The sequence below is a fragment of the Rhinichthys klamathensis genome, unplaced genomic scaffold (genome assembly GCF_029890125.1).
Source record: "Rhinichthys klamathensis goyatoka isolate OS25496 unplaced genomic scaffold, OSU_Roscu_1.1 h1tg000585l_1, whole genome shotgun sequence".
Taxonomy (NCBI): Eukaryota; Metazoa; Chordata; class Actinopteri; order Cypriniformes; family Leuciscidae; genus Rhinichthys; species Rhinichthys klamathensis.
The window spans coordinates 1,251,624-1,264,204 of NW_026607045.1; the positions used below are offsets into that span (position 1 = coordinate 1,251,624).

Sequence of the window (12,581 nt, forward strand, 5' to 3'; positions counted from 1 at the left end):
TATTCTATAATGTATCTATATAATTTTTTATTAAGTTTTAGTTTTTAGTTTAACTATTTAGTTTTAGTTACATCAACTGAACAATAAACTGGTTTCTAACTAAGATCATGTTTGCTAAATGCTTTTGAATGAGAAATATGTGATTTTTTTCCATGTTGGAATGCTTTCCCCATCCCAGTTTAGATGCAGACAGCTACACGTAATTTGTTGTCTTTGATTTCCTCGAAAAAGCTTCCTGCTCAGCCTGACAACAGCAACTTTGGTTCAGCCTATAGCGTGGGGTTAGGGGCGGGGCTAAATATTAGCCTGACCATTGACATAAGGTGGGAGATATGTTCAAATTCTTAAATTGTTTTAGTAGGCACCTGCCTATTTTGGCAGTATGCAGCGAGGAAACTCGCTAGGTTTTGGAACAGAGCTCTGCCACTGCTGGTCTTAAGGTTCTTGTGACAGCAATGAAACACAGATTGATTTCCTCTTTCCCAAACTCGCTGTGCTTATCAAACAGACTGGCGACACTGACATGTTTATTGTGCCACAGAAGACAAAAACGATATGTTGTTTTACTGTAATATGACACGTGTCCATGACTGTATGACAAGAATGGAGCCGTAGCATACTGGAAGTATATTTTCAGATGGTAGATGTTTTATCAGCTAACTCCCCTTCCAGAATCACTGGCTCCATGTAATTTAGTCCGTAACCATATGTGTCCACTGGCATGGAGTTGAGCAGGCGTTTTCAATTCATTCTCCATGGGAGTTGAGTGACGGGCTCACGTGGGGGATTGACAGCAAAGCAACCAGTAAGAGCATCAAAAAGTTGAGAAATGTCCAACTGTATTCAGATGGGAAAAGAGAAATAGAGGGTGGCAGCCAGTGAGGTAAAGTCAGTTTGTCAGAAGTTTCAAAATCCACCAATATGTCTGGGTTTTTTTGTGTATTCAGGGTGGCTATATTGAATTCAGATTTTGAAAAATCGTTGCGGCTAGGTTAACAAAAGTTTATTAAATTTACTCTATACTTTGGGCAAACAAGAGTAAAGTTTGCACTGTAATTGTGCATAAATATGATGGCTTTATTGACCACATATTGAAAGCAATCATTACCCATTCTGAAGGCATCCAGACTGCTCTGCATTTTACAGACACAGCCCCAGAGCTGCAGGCCACTAGAGTTTTAAGCAGTATTGAGCGGGTTTCTTCCGCACCAGTGGACACTTGCAGTAAGAGATCATCTGGCTGGAATGAGGCTAATTGTTATCCTTTGTGTTGACTCAGAAATACCACTGGCTTATTGGCAGCAAACCAGTCAGATATGAAACATAATCATATATATATATATATATATATATATATATATATATATATATATATATATATATATATATATATATTACAGATGCTCCGATCGGTCAGTCTCATGTCTTTCCAATTCTGAGCTGATCCATCAGCTGCGCGTTCTCGCTCTCTTCTCTCCGACGGTGAAGTGACACACACCCGCCTCTTCTCACTCACTCGCCTCATTCGCTCCAATTAAATAGTGCCTGTACTAATCGAGCCTGGACTAAACTAATTGAATTAGTTTGAGAAAGAAAACTCATGTTGTGTAACACAGTATATTAGATCCGTGCATAAACTCTTAAAGTGACAGCAGTCTAATATTCCTGCTGCTGTCTGTCATGTTAATCAAAGAACAAAAGACAAAGAAAATCACTCTCTGCATTTTTTGTGCATTTGTACAATAACATATGCACACAAAAAAAGTCCAGAAATCAATTTCAATAGTACATTGAGTTTAATTTATCGACATAGATCTCATGTTTAATGTGATAGTTTCATCCTTGCATCTATAATATAGCTAATATATTGTTAGTCCTGAGAGTCTTTACGTCTTGATGCACTTTTGATGTTCGTGTGTCCTAATGGACTGGTGGTAGAACTTGTGTTAAAGGAGCACTTCAACCATTTGCATTAAGCTTTGTATAGTTAGAAACCCAGTCATATTTTTGAATGGTCGTTCATTATTCCCTCATTTTCCCCTAAGACGGGAGAAATACGGATTTCAGTGTTGCAGTTCCTGCTTATAATGATGTAAAAATCATCATTTTGCGTCATTCTAAGCAGGAAGCCCCATATCTTTGTAGAGGGGTTGAGACTACAAAAATGTTTCCAGAGGGTGGGACCCACTCACACTACAGACCTATTACAGATCAGTGGGTGGGACTTCACTTGCAAGAAACTAAAAGCAATATCCACCATCTTGTTTGGAAGCTAAGCTAACAGGCGCTGTGGAGGCAGATGTGAAATTAAGACAATGGCGGAAGGTGCTCAATATGATATGGAAGAGGAGGATTTCGAAAGTCTGATGCTCGACTCAGATGTTCGTGGCTACCTTTACGAGCCGCAATATAGGGAAGAGCAGCTAAGGCTGATGGAGGAGCAGGAGGTGGCTCCGGAGGCAGAAGACCTGCCTGTCGCCGACGAGGAGCCCGGACTGGCTCGAGCTGGGGCGGACTGGACAGTGACACAGAGATAGAGTCTGTCTGCTGCAAAGAATTTCAACGATGCCAATTTCTCCTGGACAAAATCTCTGATTCAGACGAGGACACAGACGTTTGTGATGTGAACAATCCTAGTTCTGGATTAGTGGGAGTGGCTTGCGGAGCTGTGCAATGTGGTGCATTGTGGGAGTTGTTGTTTTCCATACAAATGCGCCCTAAAGTTACTTTCTGTCTTTCCTCGGTCAAGAAGGCACCAAATTTGAAATTTACGTTACATTTCGACTACATATATGACCAACTTTCAATAAAGATTAATGTTTCCATGGGTGAAATGCTCCTTTAAGCGTGTCAGAGGTTCTGGGTTCAAATCCATCTTAGTGATTGCAGACACTCCCTTCGGACTTTTCTCTCAGCCACCTGCTCTTAGAGATCAATTTATATTATAAAGCTCATTTTGAGGAAAGTTGGGTTGTAGCTCGTTGTCTACGTTACTATGATTGGAAATATGTGTCGTGTGTTTTAACAACGTTTAGCTCACAGGTTATTGATCCGGGAAGTGTGAATCTGTGAATATATTGCCAACTTTAGTGAACTCCTTGAACTAAGCACTGACTGCATATTTGACTATGAACCGCTCCATTGTTAATGTACGGAGCTGTCTGAAACACTGCCAGCGGGACATTAAACAGGAAGTGTTTGTCCGAGCTTACAACAAGTTTTGCAGGGGACACAAATATCTTTGTGAGAGAACACAAAAGTTTTGCGAGGGAACGCAAAAGTTTTGTGAGAGATCGCAAAAGATTTAAAAAATATATATTTTTTTCCCATCCCAAATTTTTTTCCACCACCATGTCCCTTTAGGGGCTCTGTACATTTATTTTATTGGCAGACCCCCCTTGCCATCCCACGTCCCACCCCCTTTTTAAAACTTAAAATGAATATGGACACAGTGTTTTTGCCAAGTAAGTCATGTTCCCAGATCAACATTATTTTCTTGATCCTGAAAAACATTCCTGTCCAAAATTTTGCCCTACCCCTAAACCTACCCATAACTTATCAGAGGGAAATGTGAATAAGTTGAATGTAAATAGGTGAAAGGTGAATAATACTGATGTAGAAGCACATAACCCTGCTAGGATAAATGTCTGTCCTTTCATTATTGAATTCTTTTTTCCTCTAAAACAATTAGTGGTGATGATTTTGTAATAAACTTAACCGTATTAATGCTTCTCTCAGTTGCTGCTGATCATCATAATGAAGTGCTCATCAATGGATTGTTGAAAATCTGATTTTTGTCCTTTTGTTCAACCGAACCAAAACTCTAATATCTGAATCATACACATATTTGGTTTATTTTGTGGTTTTGTTTTGCTAGTGAGTTTATATTCATATTTCATCATCCATTTCATGCCTTACTGAGGATTCCCACATCTCAGCTATGGAAAGCTGAGGTCAAATCTTGGGAATAGACTGCGATATGCCAAGTTATTTCTATTCAATTGCTCCTCCTGTCAACTGAGGATCTCTTTGAAGCTCAGAAATCCGGCATCAAAAGTAAGAGGATGGTACGACTCTATTAAAATGCAATTTAACATGCTTTACCTCATACAGAGGCTGGAGAATCCAATCTGGCGAGACAGACAGACACACGCACACACGCACACACACACACACACATACACACACATCCCCAAATGGCCATGTTTCTTGCTGATTGTGTGAGAGTCTGTGCAATATAAAGGAAGAACATTCATTGTAAGCTCTTTATTGGCTTTGGAAATGGCTTTGAGTTGCATTCCGTCCATCCATATCAGAAATATGGCTCGCAAAGATACACACTATCGTTCCAAGACACAAGTCATAAATGCAGTGATAGAATCATTCCTCACTCTGACTGTCATTGTCATACAGAGGGTCACTGTGCCGTTGTAAACAGTTCTCTTATTAACTTTCATATGGTTCCTTTGGTGACTGTTACAGTTTGTCGATAAACAGAGCTTGTGTGCTGCGGTTTTTGCTGGAATCTGCTGTTAAAGAGCTGTGTGGAGGCTCTAAATAGTGCACAGAGCTTTTTATGCTTGTCTTTTTTAGGATGACTTTAAGCTTGCCATATTTAGAACAGTGAGCAAAACACATTTAACATTCTAGGCTACAGATAATCAAAGTTTTTATCTTTTTTTTTTTCTTTCATTATGGAAGTAATGAATTTCTTCAAAAATCTGCAAATTCAGCAATTATAATTTCCTCATGAATGAAGCTTCCAGTCGTTTAAAATATTTAATAATAATTAATCTCCCTATTGTTTTGTAGTTAATTATTAATGCATTCAGTTCATTTTATTAAAGAAAAGAACAGTAACTTTTTGATATCATTAGGCAATCAGTTTGCCAAGTGTGAAAGCACCCTTCTGCTAAACAAGGTTGCATTTATTTGATCAAACACGACAGAGACAGTAAAATTTTGTGATATAATACTACAATATAAAATAGCGATTTTCTGTTTGAATATATTTTAACATTCATTTATTCCTGTGATGGCAAAGCTGCATTTTCAGCAGTCTTAAGTGTCACATAATCCTTCATAAATCGTTTATAATACGCTGATTTGCTGCTCAAGAATTTTTTTTAATTTTTTTACTATTACCAATAGGTAATATGTATGCTGCTTAATGGGCTCTATGCACGGCGGTATTTCCGGTGAAGGTCTAAGGATGCTGGATTACTTCCGCCGATCGTAGAGTCCAATGCTATACCGAGAATTTATATTGGTTTTTATACTCTATTGCTATACTAAAGAAACGTTAGTCACAAAAACAGACACTCCTCATTTTGTTTATGCTTCTGTGTTTATTATATTAAATAAACATAACTATATATAAAATTACATCTAAACGTATTAAAGTTTCGTTTCAAAGACGAGAGGACAGTAAATTTTGAAGACTCTGCCATAATACCGTTTTCCTCCGCTTTAAATCTCCCCAACCGGAAACGCACGAGCATCCTTGCGTCAAACGCGGAAGTTATGCGTGCATATAGCCCATTGTTTTTTGTTTGTTTCTTTTGCAAACTCTGATATAGTTTTTCTTTGATGAATAGGAAGATCTAAAGGAAGCATTTATTATTTTAGATATGTTTGTTGTAACATAAACAAGTCACTTTTGATCAATGTAATGCATCCTTGCCTAATCATTTTTATTAATTGTATTTAATAATATTTATTTAAGCAGTCTGCTGTATATCTATGAATGAAATGTTCACTAACTTGTTAAACTTTGATGATGATGATGATGATGATGATGATTTAATTTCACTATTGAAAGTTTGCAAATAACATTACTTTTGCTCAACATGGTGTCTGGGTTTGATTTGGATAAACTATAAAGACAATCTGACTCTTGTGATTACTGAGACTGTGCTTTGGTTAGGCGTTGATTTTGTTGTGATGTAGTCTGTTCAAATTTTATTTTGACTTTTGGTGTGTAGATGAGTTTCAAAGCTAATTGACATGGACAAAAAGCCACAAAACTTCAAAAATCTTTAAGGGCTCTCACTGATTTGTCATGAAACAAACAGATTGTTTTCCCTTTATGTTACAAACTGGAGAAAATTGTGAACTTGTCAAAAAAAGATAAAACGATCAGAAAAGACTATGGCTCTCTGTCACTTATGACTGACATTAAATGAATTATTTATAGCGGAGTGTCTCTGGAGGAACATGTCTTCAGTAACTAAAACAGGATAAAACAGTGGTACTGCCTGGCTTTGTTGGTACCAGCTCTGACGGTTACGGCAACCTTTCAATTGCCTCAGCTTTGAAATGCAAAACCAAATCTCTTGACAGAGTACACGTGTCAAAATAACATCTGTATTCAATGGCAGAACATGATATGTCAAACGACACTGGTAGTTTTCTGATCATACCATCGGTGCCACCTATTATTACATTTACTGAGAACATCACTTATAAAGGCTTAATGATAATGCTAATTGTTTAAAGCAGCGTGCTCATACACTGTGTGTTTTGTTTTCACGGAATGAGATATTGTGCGTACACCGCCTGAAGGCATTTGTTGAATTAATTTTCAACAGAAGCATTTCTGCTTAGGCTCGTTGTGGATCTTCATTTACAGTGGAGGGAATTAGTTAATGGCCTCTAAAGGACTTTATTCTACCGTTACGGCAGTCAAGTCAAACATATTTTGCCGGCCATCATCGAGGCAAAAGTGCAGGATCCTCTCCAGAGATTGGAAACATTATACTAAACTGACCTTTAACTTAACTGACCTTTATTTTGCAGGACCATTTTTATAATATGAGCCAAGATTTTGTGAGGAAAGACTTGTAAAGTTCATGGTTCAGTACTTAAAATAGTGTGCGTGAAATCCTCAGGGTGCCTGTGCCAAAAGCAACAGCTGAACGATCTTGATTCTTCTAAGATCCTCCAACAAACTGGATTTGACTTCATTTGAACATCATAATAACCAGAAGGAAAAAGGCTGTCCACACTACTGTTAAAAAGTTTGGGCTTTATAATATTTATTCATGTTTTGAATAAAAAGTATTTTATGCTCATCAAGGCTGTATTTTTTTTTATCAAAAATACAGTAAAACAGTAATATTGTGAAAATATTATAATTTAAATAACTCTTTGTAAATATTTTAAAAAATTTAATTTATTCCTGTGATGGCAAAGCTGAATTGATTATCTTCAGAAAGCAATCTTATGTGCTGATTTGATGATCAAGAAACTTTTCTTATTGTCACAGCTGAAAACAGATTAATATTTTTGTGGAAACCATGGTACACACTTTTAGGATTCTTTATTGAGTGGTTCAAAAGTTCAAAAGAATAGCATTTATTTGAAATAGATTTTTTTTTTTTACATCATAAATGTCTTTTTACTGTTACTTTTGATCAATTTAATGCATCATTACTGAATAAAAGTATTCATTTCTTTTCTTTTTTTTTTTAAACTTACTGACACCAAACTTTTTAATGATAGTGTACATACATTGCAATACAAATAACAAGTGCTTTGGCTAGGGTGTATTCACACCAGGAAAGTCCGATAGTTCACTTGCTTTGGTCCGGACCAAATATTTTTTTTTTTTTTTTTTTTGGTACGGTTCGCTTTCACACTGCTCTTTTTGCAAGTGAACCAAAATTTGTAAACAAAACCACACGTGTGCTAAGGTCGTCCATTCATTGGACAAGGATTCTCAAGTAGGGAAATCAGGAAGTGCAAAAAAGGCTCAGCATGGAGATATTTCGTACTGCAATATTTGTTATTTTACTCATTTTGTGTTATTCAGTACAAACGCAATATGAAGAAACTGCGCAGAAGACGGATAAGGTAAAAAGTTTTCATTCATAGAGAGGGGCTATGTTCACACATTCAAATAATGAGATTCCTATTGTATATAGGCCAGTAAGGCTACTGCTAACTAGTGCTGTCAATGTTAACGCTTGCGATTAAGTTTGTCCAGTTTAAAGCCCCGTTCACACCGCCAGCGACATGCAGCGACAAAGCATAGACAGTAAAAGAAATGGACACAGCGACCCCATAGACTTCAACGGAGAAAAATAAAGTCAATTAGAAGCACTCACTTCCTGATTGCCAAGTGCACTGCGCAGGCTCAAACTGAGCTTGACGACGTAGATGTGACGTGAGCAACTTGTATGTCTTCTAGTAGCTGTGCCAAGAGGAATCTGAATCATTCCCTTCCGAATCTTGCAGAGCCGGAGTTCGTGAGTATTAGCTGTTCATGAGCTATAGCAGCAGGAGCAACTTTATGGCACTCTATGGGCTTCTCCCTTGACTTTATGCCTCCACGTCCCCCCCATTGCACGCAAGCTTCTACTTCTGTCTATACGGTAATTTCTCTACTGTGCGACAGAGAGTCGCGTGTTATGACGCAATCGTTAGCCTATTTTTACAAAAACGGCTTCTACGGGGCCATAACGTAAGATACATGGTAATGGAGCCTTTTATACATTGTCCTGTTTCTTTAGAAATAAACAATGGACAAATGGAGTCTTTGAACGCCTCAGATGTAAAGTTATTCGCTGTCAAAGTGACGCAAAAATGAATGGGAGCCAATGGGATGCTAACAGCAGGTGAAGGCTTGTTAGCCAATGGCGGCGCCCGGGGAGACTTCAGTTTCCGGCTGGTGGATTACCCCCTTGCGACAAAACGACATGATCCCATTCATTTCAATGGAGCGCTGGCGACATCCGGCGACACGAGCGACAGTGACCGTTGGCGACAGAATGTGGGCGTGTCAAGCGACAAGAGACAAGCGACAAAAGTTGAGAAATTTCAACTTTATGCAAATGAGAAGCGATTTTCACGAGCGACAACCAATAGGAAAGAAGACTTTCAGTGGAGCTCACGTCACCGTCTCGAGTGCAGGCAAGACAGAGGAGTTCGAGGGAGATTTCATTTCACTGTTTTATATGATTTGACTGTAACCACATACATGGATATAATAAAATGACGAATGGAAAAGAAACTGTCGACAGTCTCAGTGAGTTTAATTCATATACATTTATAGTTCGAGTGTTGTAATTTTATGATACAAGTTTAGCACTGCTGCTGCAGATCATTTTACAGTTTCCCCTGCATTATGGTGACTATTATTAGGAACAAGAAAATTGATTATTTGTCAAATTCGAATGACGTTTTAGAAATTTATGACAGAATGAGTGAGTTTAATTTGTTGATTGATCGATCGTTAATCTAGTAAATGATTTAATCCACTGAACACTGCTGTGGTAATATAAAAACACTCTCCCAACAGCATACTGTTTCTTTTGAGCCTAATTCCTAGTCAAATTAAAATGATATAGTTGTATATGTCACTTCTGATGGTATTTTGTATAGATATATGGCCAGACGTGCAGTCTACCAATAACATTAGAGCGACAGCACTACGAACGCCCACAAGCGACTTCACAGTACAGAGACAAGCGACATGTAGCGACAAAATCGTTGGCGGTGTGAACGGGGCTTTACGCAGCATCATCCTTGTATATCGTTACATTATATGAACTACAAAAGCTTTTTTTGCATCTATGCGCGATTAGACTAAAGAGAACGCTCTGTATGTGAATGTCCTGATGCACACACTCATTCATTCATTCCATTCCAATGATGCACACACGACGCGCAACAGTATCGTGTGGCCAGACAGCGCGCCGGAATGGAATTCTCTTTCGCACTTGAACAACAATAACACAAACCATTATGCCAAAATCTCTGACTACGGAAGCCTGTTAACTCAAAGGCGCAGTGCTTTCTTGCAATTGGGTCGGTTCATGTTCACACCGTAAACGAACCGTACCAGAGTTCGTTTGGAACCGTACCGAGACCACCTCTTCAGCTGGGTCTCGGTTCGGTTGTTTGGTCCGCACCCGAGTTCGATTGTTGTATTCACACCTGCCCAAAAGGTCCGCACCAAGGGGGGAAACGAACTAGAGTTCGATTCAATCGAACCAAACAAGGCAGGTGTGAATACACCCTAAATCAGTGCTGGAGACTACAAAATAGCGCTAAACATCGTAGAAAAGACACCATGGGCCCTATCTTGCACTCGGCGCAAATGACTTTGTACACTGACGCATGTATCATTCCTATATTGCACCCGCGCAAAGCGGGCTTTTCCCTCCACTGACACACGTCGGTTAACTAAGAAATACACTTGCGCTCCCCGGGGCGGTTCAGCGCAAAGAGGAGGCGTGTTCCGGCGCAAACTTTCCCTCATGCTATTTTGCTGTTCTATAAAACAAATGCGCCACTGACCTGAAAAAACCTAGTCTAAAGTCAGTGGCGCGTTGCGCGTTGTTCATTATGCTATTTTAAGGGCGCATGCTTGGCCATAATCAATGCATACACTTTGATTATCTCATCTAAGCAGCAGTTTTCATTTTTGCAAATCATACATTATTACGATAGATAGATAGATAAATCCGCCGTTATAATAGGAATCCGCTTTAGAACAAGCGCGCCTGCTCTTAAAGGGAATGTGAGATGACGCTCTAATTGGTTTATTTCTAGGGGTGCACGATTCAGAAAATGTCACGATTCGATTCGATACCGATTTTTTGTCTCAAGATTCGATTCAAAATCGATTTTCGATTCAAAAACGATTCTTGATTCAAAAAACGATTCGCAGTATATAAATGTAGTTTACTTTTTCCTGTGATTGATTGCAGTAGACACAATTTAAAAGAAAAAAAACACAACAAATTAAATGTAGTTTGATATTACTTTATATGACTTCATACAAAAATAAAAACTTCTGCAACTTAAAAGTGCGAAGTGCCAAGCTATGGCCAGCTTACATTTAATTCAAGTTTAAAATAAAACTTAAATAGAAGCTTTTACATTTAGCTTTAAAGTGCTGTAGTCAGATCAAACAAACAATTATGCTAAATGTGGTTTAAGGACTACTTCAGCTACCAGGTTGACTGTTGAAATGTGAACTCGACTGGGCACATTGAACTTCCTAAAAATATATACTAATGTCATAGAACCCTTGCGAAATTATTTTAAATAGATTTAAATAAGCGACCGCTACTGGTAACATCTATGGTTTAGATTGATTTGTTTAGATCCAGTGAAGTCGTTCATAGGCGTAATTTGCGGGTATCTCCAGTTAACTAGCAGAGCATTCATTTAGTTTGCTATTAAATAAGAGATCTGTTGTTTTTGAAATCAAGCTGAGCGCTCGTGTCCGCTGCTATCAGTGTCATGGATACAGTGTTCTCTGTGGCTCGCGCAGTCTTCACTCGGACGCGCGCTTCAATCTATCGCCGTTGTGGAGACTCCGGTAAAATCACAAAATAAAATGCTCACAAACGTGAAGAACATATTCGGTTTTGATGAGAGAGAGAAAACACTATACGAGTGCGGTTTAGAACCCGTAACCTCTGACACGCTTGGCAAAAGATCTACAGAACTCAAACATAAGATCTGCGGATCGATGCATTTATTTACGGGTTGAGCAGAGAGGCTGCACAGTTTGACCAGCGGGCGGCAAGAACTTGCAATGTATAACTATTTATCAGACCGGCCCTCGCAGCCTCGAAACACTACCGGACCACCGGTAAAAGTCCCGACTCACCCGATTGCCACTCCACCCGTGCACGCCATTAAAAAAAAATATATGAATCGATTTTTGGAATTCTATGAAACGATTCTGAATCGGTAAAGATTGAATCGCGATTCAAATGTGAATCGATTTTTTTGCACACCCCTATTTATTTCACGTTACGCCCAAACCACACCTATGAATAATGAAGCTACTTCAGACCAACCCCTTTTAGATTTGCGCCAGGCGCAAGAGGCATTTATCCCGCCAGGAAAATAGCAACAGCGCCGGGATCCGCCCACAAAGTTACTTGCGCTCTGCGCTTTGACACTTGCGTTTTAGATCGTTAAAATAGGGCCCAAAATGTGTATATATTGGTAAAATATGCAAATATAAATGGATACTGTATTCAGGTGAATGCAGCTGTTCGCAATTGTTTTTGACTTATATTTCAATGTGAATTATGGTGTGTTCTCCATTTTAGTTTTATATAGTATGTAATCTAAATTGATCAAATGTAATGCTTTCACCTTAATTGAGATGTTGATTCAAAAGCTGCTTTATATTAGTAGTAGCGTATAGCTTAGCATTCTTTTCAAGTTTTAAAGTAGTTTCCTTGACAACTTTTTTTAAATCTAACACCAAAAAACAAAACAAACAAAACATTTGAGTGTTTTTGAGTGTTGAGTGAAACACTCTTTGAGTGTTCTAGTAAATGTTTAACACTCCTTTTTAAAAATAGGCCATAATTTGTTCTCCTGAAGGGAGGATGTCGACACCCTTTATCACCATTCCCAGTAGGGTAACTAAATAAAGTATTTGTAACATCTTTAGTTTTGCTGAGTTGTATATTTTCTTTAGATCTGCAAGGCCCTCATAAAGGCCTGAATTGTGGCTTGCTCTGCAGTCTGTTTAAATTGTGTTCAAAGTGCAAAGGCAATCAATAAATCAACCTTGTGTAATGTGTCTAGTTTGCAATTTCTCTTCA

The 12,581-nt window shown here is 38.5% G+C and overlaps 1 protein-coding gene across 8 annotated transcripts in view; it reads left to right on the forward strand.

The window, feature by feature from the left end:
* The window catches only part of ntm (neurotrimin), a 379,368-nt gene that overhangs the window by 344,167 nt on the left and 22,620 nt on the right, over nt 1–12,581 (forward strand). The window lies entirely within an intron of this gene.